Source organism: Pinus tabuliformis, chromosome J, assembly GCF_031772625.1.
Source record: "Pinus tabuliformis cultivar Carrire ecotype Pingquan chromosome J, CPIR1, whole genome shotgun sequence".
NCBI classification, from domain to species: Eukaryota; Viridiplantae; Streptophyta; class Pinopsida; order Pinales; family Pinaceae; genus Pinus; species Pinus tabuliformis.
Window position 1 is genome coordinate 1449469328 of NC_142295.1, and position 10173 is coordinate 1449479500.

The following is a 10173-nucleotide window of genomic DNA, read 5'->3' on the forward strand; positions in this document are numbered from 1 at the left end:
TTGCTTTATTAATTAATTTATAACAACTGTATCATATTTGAAGGACGATTTGGCTGATAAACTTATAGGAAACAAGGGTTCCTGGTTCAAGTGGGAGAAATGACGGAAGATGGTATGTTCAAGGTTGAGAAATTCAATGGCTAAAACTACTAACTATGAAAGATGCAAATGGAGGAACATTTGGATCAGAAATATCTTTACCTATCATTGAGCGCAAAATCCAATAAATTGACAAGTATGATAGATGCAAAATGAGAGATTCTCGACAGAAATATGGTTGTTTTTGGTTGCATAAGTGGCATTCAACATTTCAAGGGAAATGACAATAGAGGGTTTAATGTTGGCATTGGCAAAACAATATGAAAATACCTTGAAATCAAATAAGGTATTCTTATGAAGTGTTTATTTAATATGAATATGTTAGAAGGTGGATTTGTTGTTGATTATTTAAATGAATTTAATACGGTTATGAGTTAGTTAAGTTATGTAGGGGTAAATTTTAATGATGAAGTTAGGGCTATGTTATTTCTATGCTCATTGCCAGAAAGTTAGAATGGACTAGTCATGGCTATTAGTAAATTTCTCTCTATATCTAGTACTTTGAGGTTTGATGATGTTGTCGGTGCTATCCTTAATGAGGAAATGTGAAGGAAAGCTCAGACAAGATAACATGTAATGCTTTGAATGCAAAGACTAGGGGAATACAAATGGAAAGAGGAAGGAACCTAGGAAATTGTAGTAAGTCAAGAAAAAGGTAGATCCAAATCCAGATCAGGTATAGTGTGCTCAAAATGTGGGAAAAAAGGACACCTAAAGAAAGTCTGTAAATATCGAAACAGAAAATAAGGAGATGGTAAACAAGAGAACAATCATGAAGTGAATCTAATAGGTGATGTGTTGCAAGATGCTTTAATTATTTCATTAGAATCTATTATTGATGCCTAGGTGGTAGATTCAGGGGCTTCATTCCATGCCACACCTAATAGGAAACATTTGCATGACTATGTTCAAGTAGATTTCAAACATATTAGTTTAGTTGATGATAAACCCTATAAAATCATTGGAATGGGTAAAGTTTTTATAAAGAAACATAATGGAAACCAATGGCTATTAAAGGAGGTAAGGCATTTTCTAGATCTAAAGAAAAATATAATCTCATTAGGGAAATTGGGAGGTGAAGGCTCTGTAATTACATTTACAGACAAAACCTAGAAGGTCACTTAAGGAGCCATGGTAATAGCAAAAGGAAAAAAGGTTGATACATTGTATTTACGAAATGGTATTTATAATTTTGTTAAGGCTTTAAAATCCACAGCAGAAGATATGACACCCTGGCATCATAGGCTCAAACATATGAGTGAGAAGGGGATGTATATTACTCACCCAAGAAATCTATTGCCAGGTTTGAAGCATATTTATTTGGATTTCTATGAAAATTGTGTTTATGGAAAATAGAAGCGAATTAGATTTCTCAGATTTGGAAAGTAAAATAAGTGTGAAAAATTAGAGCTTGTGCATACATATGTATGGGGAAATTCTTAGGTATCATCTCTTGATGATTCTCACTATTATGTTAATTTTATTGATGATGCAACTACGAAAACCTGGATTTATTGTATTCAAAATAAATCTGATGTATTTAATACTTTCAAGAAATGAAAATCTTTGTTTGAGAATGGGACAGGAAAACGTTGAAGTGTCTCAAATCAGACGATGGAGGTGAATACTACACCAAAGAGTTTTACAACTACTGTTCAAAGAATTAAATTCATAGAAAGGAGATTGTTCCAAGAACACCTCAGGAAAATGGTGTCTGAGAAAGGATGAACACGACAATCATGGAGCATGAAAGATGCATGAGATTGCATGCAGGATTTCCCTTACAATTTTGGGAAGATGTTGTAGATATTGTTGTTTATCTAAAAAACATAGGGCCTTCATGTTCTGTGGATGGTGGTATTCTTGAGGAGGCATGGAAATGTAAAACGGTAAACTACTCATTTTTAAAGGCTTTCAATTATGAAGCCTTTGTCCACATTAATAAAGAAAATAGAACAAACCTTGAGGAAAGATCAAAGAAATGTACCTTTATTGGATATGGTGTTAATGATTTTGGTTATTGCTTATATGATTATGAAAATCACAAAATAATTAGGAGTAGAGATGTCATATTCAATGAAAATGTCTTGCATAAGGATCAAATGCATGGAAGGAAACAATAAAAGGAAAACAAAGAATACATAGTGCTTGATGAGATCACACAAAAACTAAATGTGCCTAAAAGTCATAATGATTAGTAGTCTCAACAACAACAACAACTACAATAGCAACAGGCACCTAAAACACTTCAAAGTGGTGTTAGAAGATCTACCAGGATAAGTAGACCCCTTGAACGATACTCTCATTCATTATATTATGTATTGTTGACTAGTTCTGGTCAACCAGAAATATATAAAGAAGCAATGCAGGTAGAAATCAGGAACAAGTGGGAGAAAACCATGGAATAAGAGATGGACTCCTTGATGCATAACCATAATGACTTACTCAAGTTTCCTGTGGGTAAAAGAACATTACAGAATAAATGGGTTTACAGGATGAAGGAAGAAGATGGAGGTAAACAAAGGTATAAGCCTAGACTTTTGGTGAAGGGTTTTCACAAAAGAAAGGTATAGACATTGATGAATATTTTCTCCTGTTGTTAAAATGATTTCAATCAAAATTATTTTAAGTCTAGCGGCAGCTGAATATTTGCATCCTAGACAATTATATGTAAAGATATCCTTTCTACATGGGGATTTGGAGGAAGAAATATATATATGCAACATCCACAAGGGTATGAGGTAAAAGGGAAGGAAAAAATAATGTGAAAATTGAAGAACAGATTGTATGGATTAAAATTGGCTCCAAGGCAGTGGTATCTAAAATTTGTTAGGTTTATGTCTGAACAAGATTATACTAGACACCACTTTGACCATTGTGTTTATCTTAAGAAGAAAAATGATAGCAGCTATATTATATTACTATTATATGTAGATGACATGCTTGTTGCAGGGTCTAACATATAGCAAATAAATGTGCTCATAGGAAAATTGGAAAATTCATTTGAAATGAAGGATTTGGGTGTTGCAAAACAAATCCTTGGTATTAGAATAACTAGAGATAGGAAAAATCACAAATTAACATTGTCTTAGAGTGAGCACATAGAAAATGTGTTGGAAAGATTTAATATGTAGAATGAAAAACTAGTTAGTACACCTTTGGCTAGCCATTTCAAACTAAGGAGATATGTTCTAAGACTCCAGAAGATATGGATTATATGTGTAAAGTTAGATATGAATTAGTAGTTGGAAGCTTAATGTATGAAATTGTCTTAACAAGGCCTGATATTGCACATGCAGTGGGAGTTTTAAACAGGTATATGAAAAATTCAGGAAAAGAGCATTGGATGACAATGATGTGGATTCTTAAGTATTTGACAGTTACCAAAAATCAAGCATTTTTCTTTCATCACTCAAACATTGCTTTACAAGGATATGTTGATGCAGATATGGCATGTGATAGAGATAACAGGAGGAGCACCATAAGGTATGTGTTTAATGTGGGTGAAACAACAATTAGTTGGGTTTCAAAATTACAAAACATTGTTGGACTTTCAACAATGAAAGAAAAGTATGTTGTTTCTACATAGGCTAGTAAGGAAATGATTTGGTTACAAAGGTTTATGGATGAATTAGGCAAGAAGCAGGAGATGGGAAAGTTCTACAGTGACAACCAGAGGGTCATTCATCTTACAAATAAATTAGCACTTCATTCCAAGACTAAACATATACAATTCAAGTACCATTTCATACAATCAGTGTTGGAAGATCGATAGTTGAAGCTGGAAAAGATACACTACCCAGAATCCTGTAGATATGTTAGCAAAAGTTGTAACCAGGGATAAATTGAGATTATGTTTAGTTTCAATTGGCCTTCAAGGATGATGGTGAAGATGAGAAATAACTTGGTCCAAGTGGATTCATTGTCTAGCAAGTGAAGCAAAAATGGAGTTTGTATAATGAGTCTCCATGTGGGAGGTAAAAATTAATTTACACCATCAAGTACTAGTTTCCCTTACCAAGAATGGAGGATATTATGGATTGTTTGAGTGGGGATACATATTTCACTAAGATTGACTTGAAGAGTGGTTATCATCTGTTACACAATATTTTGTCATAGTGTTTAGCATGAAACACATGGACAAGTATCCTTGAAGAAAAGAAGAAGAAATGCATTGAGTAATTCTGGAAGAGCTTGTCAAAAAACCCTATTTGCAAGCCCAACGCTACTTTTAGCAGGAAAACCCATGTTGGTACCCTTTGGCCTAGCTAGTGACTAGCACTAGCAGTGTGACTTTGGATAGGAAAATCTATGATGATCCTCTTCAGGCAGTTTCTCCAAAAATGAAGCATAAGCTTCTCTTACTAGAACCCTCAAGAATAGTGAGTTGGTTATTTTTGAATAAGGATATGGCCGAGTTCTCCCATTTTGAGTCCTTGATCATACCTTTATGGATCTTCACCTTATGATGTGGACCTTCTTCCCCCTTTTGTGGATCCCTAACTCCCTCTCCTTCCCTAAAAAATCATTCCCTTACACCCTCAAATGGTTGGTCAAACTAGATTGGTCATGTTGTTGCTAAATTGTTCCTAGTTTCTGCCAATTTGTGAAGGAGAAATGAGATCTTGAGAGGTCTTGGCTTGGACTTGGAAACCCATCCCGAAGGAGGCTTCCAACATCAAGGTAGTGCTTGTATGCTTCCCTCTTTTGTTTATTATTAATACAATGCATGTTTGCTTTCCATAAGCGTGTAAATGGCTACTTGCTTAGTATGATGCTCCTTGATTTGTCATATTACATTAGAATGCATATGTTACAATTTTACTTTGTTTTATTTTTTTAATCTCTCTTGGACGTATTGGTTCACAACATAATAACGAGGATCGAGCTTGGAAGTGAGGAGATCGAGATCGACATCAAAAAGTGATTGCATAGGAGTGAGGTAGGACATCTTACCTCTCTCATGTCATTCTGATTTAAAATAGGATAGTTTTGCATGTATTTGTTTCGGTTGTTACTAGATCCAGTCATTGGACTAAAGGGATCACTTCTATCCATAGAAGGGATTGCCAAGTTAACAAATTGGCGACTTCGTTGGGGAGCCAATAGCCCTTTCGACCCTCCTTTTGCATTTTGCCTTTTTCATTAGTTTGGCCACCTTTCAATGATCCTTGGTTTTGATTGCCTTTGAGTCTACACTCTGAGTAGTCTGTGTTTTAAGGTATCAAGTCTAGGTTTTTGTTGAAACTTTGTTTGTTTTTCTGAAGCTTTTCTTGCCAGCGTTTTGGAAACCATGTCTGTCACTATCTGCTCATGTTGGTCCATTTTCTCATCCGACATAGATTTTGATGTGTAAAGTAGTGTTGCCAGCACGGATTTTACTATGTAAAGTAGCGTTGATGACCTTGTCAGCACATATTTTTCTATGTAAAGTAGTGTTGATCCTTAGAAATGATTCTTTTTTGGGTTTTGGCTGAAAATCCTAGTGTGTCTTGATCTCTGAGGTCATCATCCTACTATATGTGCATTGAATTATCTTTGATTTGTGTTATTTTCTTGTGGTGTGCAAAAGTCCCTCCCATTGTTCGAAGTGGTGAAAGTAAATTTTGGTTGAGTATTTGATTCTTTGAGTCAATTAAAGTTGTTGTTTGTTGCTCATATGTTTTTATTCTTAAGAAATACTTATTTGTTGTTGTTTTAGAATTATTAATTCTTTTGAGGCCATAAAGAAATTGATTTTGAATTCATTTAGTTTTCATCTCATAATTTACTTTTCGTCAAGTGCATTAGATCACATTGCATAGAAAAGTCATTTTTTGAGATTTATCATTGGACATAGGTTATATTGTTTAGTGATTGAATGCTAAAAGTGCATCGAGTGCATTATCATGCATTGAAAAAAATTTGAAATTATTTCGCTTTTGGTGGTTGTATTTGGAAAATGAAAGTGAAGGATCTAGTTAGAAAAGCTTTGTTTGTTGCATTCTTCGTTGGTGCATCATTGTTTGAATCTCTTTGCTTACTAGATTAGATTTCATCAAAATGGAAAGAATCATTTTATCATGATATTTGCATCATAGGTGTTCAAGTGACATCATTTTGAGCCTTAAAATCAGAACTTAATCCAAGATCAACCTTAAAACTTACCTCAATTAACCTAAGGAGAATTTGGAACATTAACAAAAACATTTAGAGGTCTAGGCTAGATATGTGTTCTGGTGCGGTTAAACGTAGGAGATGTTTTTATCTTCCAGCATTGTATCCTTGGGGTGAAATATCGTTCCATGTACATATGTGTATAAGACCATTCTCCAGTACTTTCTGATATATCAGAGGTGCTCCATGCATGGTAAGTATATGGGAAATCTCTCATCGAACAATTACGCACTAGATAACACTACTATGGACTGCACTCCCACGTACCATCGTGTATATTTTGGGAGTCCCCAAACGGAGAAACCCTTGGAGGTCTCTCTGGTCAAACAATACAAAAATCATAGGTCTCAAATCTCAGTTCACATAAAACAAAAACATCAAAAACCCTAAAAAATAGTCTTTTACTTGCATCAATCTACTATGTGCCAGGTGGAAGTGGAAGGTCGAGATCTCCATGGAAATCTATACTAGTGTACACCCAATCATCTACCATGATAATCTGTTGTCGTAGCCATCCAAAGAACATTGGGGAAAAGACATCTACTGACCAACTCCATGATGAGGCATCAAATCACCCCACCTCAACAATCGTGGATCCCTGGGCCCTAGAGCCTCCACATCTATCCACTGATATCTAAATAATGTTACACAATCTAAGAAGAACGTCACCAAGATAGATCAATAGCCAAAATTTTTCAACTTCCTTGTCTTTCATTTTATGAGTTGGTATTTCTTATTGACCAACAACCCTTCATACCAATTAAAAACTGTGGGACTAGGGCAATATATGGCATATTTTAAGTGAGACTTATTTGATTCATGTAGGGCCCGAGCTCCAACTATTCCAATAATGGTATGGAGAATTGTTCTTAGTGGGAGATTGGTGATAGTTTTTAAGTCTATCTTCTCACTCTTAGTTTTCTGAGAGCCTGGGTAATGTCTCACTATCAGCATATCTGTACTCTTTCCTCCAGTACGAGAATCAGAAAACCCAATCCATTGTCCCCTTCTGGACAAATCCATAATGAAATATATGTTTGCGATATCTATCTCAAGTTCTTGGTCTCCAATATTAAATAGTTGGTGGTCTACATCCCACCACCCAACCAAATGATGCCGTAATTCAATTTGAGTCCTAATCCTAGGAATATGGAATAATTTTGGTAGTCCAAAATCCCGAAGAGTCCTCAATGTATATGGGCAATTTGGTGAACCGAGTTATATGGAGGTCAACACATGTATCAAAAAGTGGTGTATTTAAAAACACATCGGTGTATTAAAATGGGAGTGGGAGAGGTGTACTAATAAACACTTGTGTATTAAAAACATAGCATTCCTGGAAGCATAAAAGCGGTGGAATGGTGTATAAAAAAAAGTGTTATATTAAAAATGCAGCAGTGTATTAACACTGAAACGGTGGGAGGTGTATTACCAGGTCGGGAATGTGGAGAAGCAGAGGCATACCACCCGTGGCCTTCACTTCGCCAGAGTATAGAACAAGCAACACGACCACGATTTACAATTTTCAGGCACAATGATTTGGGAGTTGATTGTGTATGGAGGAGCAACGTTATATGGCAACATTCGAAATCGGGAAGGGAGGAGGCGTAAAATGTGGTATGCGGATTATCAACCGGGATTCCGATTGAGGCCAACATAATGGTATGGGAAGGGTTGCGTATTAAACTGGAGGAGTGGTTATCGCATGATATGAGCCAACAGTGGTATAGGAATTTGCACCATGAGCCAACAATTGACTGTGCATTTGTTGCGCAGTGGTTGCAACGTCTAATGTAAAAAAATTGGAACTGTATGGGCCTGGAGTAAAATAATGTAACAACTGAGATATACCAGACAGCGCCTCCAGCTTCAATGCACCAACGTTCAATCCTTCATAATCTTTCACGCAGATATGGAGGCCAGCACTATGGAGAGAGTAGTGTATGGATGATAGCAACGTATGGAGGCTAGTAGAGTGGAGAGAGAAGTGTATGGACTATGCTAGAGGAGCATGGGAGGTTACAAAAATTTGCAGAAAAATGCAGGACAAACTGACAAATTTATGAAGAAATGGCAGAAGCGAGTTACAATGGCAGATAGAAGCCAAAAATGGCACCGGCTTTGATACCATGTCAAACTAGGCAGTAAATCCTCAAAATCAATTCTTTGATATTCATTCAGGTTGGTCTTTATTATATACATGAGGGGGAGTTACTGTTCATTTCATCTCCTGGTGACTATTCATATTCTCTATTATTTATTTACATCAATTTCAGTTATTCACCCAATCCTGATGATTAGGTGTCAACACTGCAATTTGGATCTTGGGCTGCTTAATGATATTCTACTTCATGCCCTCTTTCCTTCCATTCAATCACCATTTTTCAATGAATAACCTGTGGAACCTCCATAAACAGTTATTTTATTAGCTTCTATGGAAGAAAGTTAGGAAAAAAATAATTAATATAGGAGGGTTTTTAAAAAAAATTATGTCTTTGCGCCAACGCAATTGTCTCGTAATTTTTCCATGCTTCCAGCGCGATGCCATAGTTGGGCTTAGGGTGAGCAGTGCGGGTCCGATGGGTAAAACCTGTGCTGATTGACCTTAACATAATTTTTTTCCATCCCTCCTTACCATATATTCTATGAATGAAAATACTTAAAATCAAAACCAAAATGCAGAGGAAGGACAAATATCTTACCTACAACGAAAATATCATCGAATGGTGTCCTGGATTTGTCACAAACCTCGCCTGAGGATCAGGGAAAATTGGGGTAAAAAGTGCTCTCCACATTACCAAATGTCAACTGGTAAAAATGTTTTTACTTTTGAGCTTTTATAAGTTTTTTGAAATATTTTTACAATTTAGGGCACATTTTTCTTATATTTTAATAGTTTTTTATCGAAATGGGTAATGTGCGTTCTCTTATGTAGTGATAGGTCATGGATAAAAGGTGATAGTGATTAATTTTGACTGAACTAATGAGTTTTATTTTATCACTTTTAGGACTCGTAAAAAATAAATGAAAAAGGAACTCCCTGGTGTCATCTTTCATATCTTTTCTGACTCTCGAAATATGAAAAGATTGTCGAGTACTTGTCATTTTGAACTTGTTAAAGTACATGAAATGACTTCTACTCAGTATGAGTTTAACCCTTTTCCGGATTCAGATAGATTATTGTACAAAAAAGGAATACCTTGGTCACACATGGCTAAGATGTTCTCTTGAATATTGTTTTCTACCATTTTGAGTTCGAAGGAATATCTATGAAAAGCGACCTTCGGAGTTTACTTTTTTGCCTCTTTTTCAAACTCTCTAAACATGAAAAAGATTTCAAGTTACCCTTCTATCAAACTTGTAAAATTTAAACGATGTAGGATTTGTCATCATGACAAGACTGAGTTAGTCTTTCCTAGTGCTCATTAAAATTACTAGGATAGATTCATCCAAAGGATGAACTTATATGACAATCATATGTTATCTTCTTCAAGCTTGCGATAAAAAGTAATGATGTATTCGCTAGAAATAGTGGGGAAAAATGAAAGTGAACATGTCTTGTATTTTGTATAAAGGAAGGATGCTGCTCTTAAACATGACACTTATCTATCTCTCATGTTGGGTTTGGGTGTTGGGCATGGAATCCCCCCACAACATGTTTTGGGGCTTAAAGCCCAAGTTTTGAGTTAGTATTATTGTAAAAACTCCGCGAATTGTGGGCACGGAGTGCGAATTATATGTCAAAGTCGTATGGTTGTCCGCCCTAAGTTTTGAATGTAGTGTCGGCCTACCCATAGTCCCCGTACCATGGGATTGTATAAATAGAGCGAGGCTCTAAGTTGCAAATTAGTTAGTTAACCAACGGATGGAGTCTTTGAGATAGCAAGCATAGAGCAAGAGTTTAGTATCTTGGGTTGC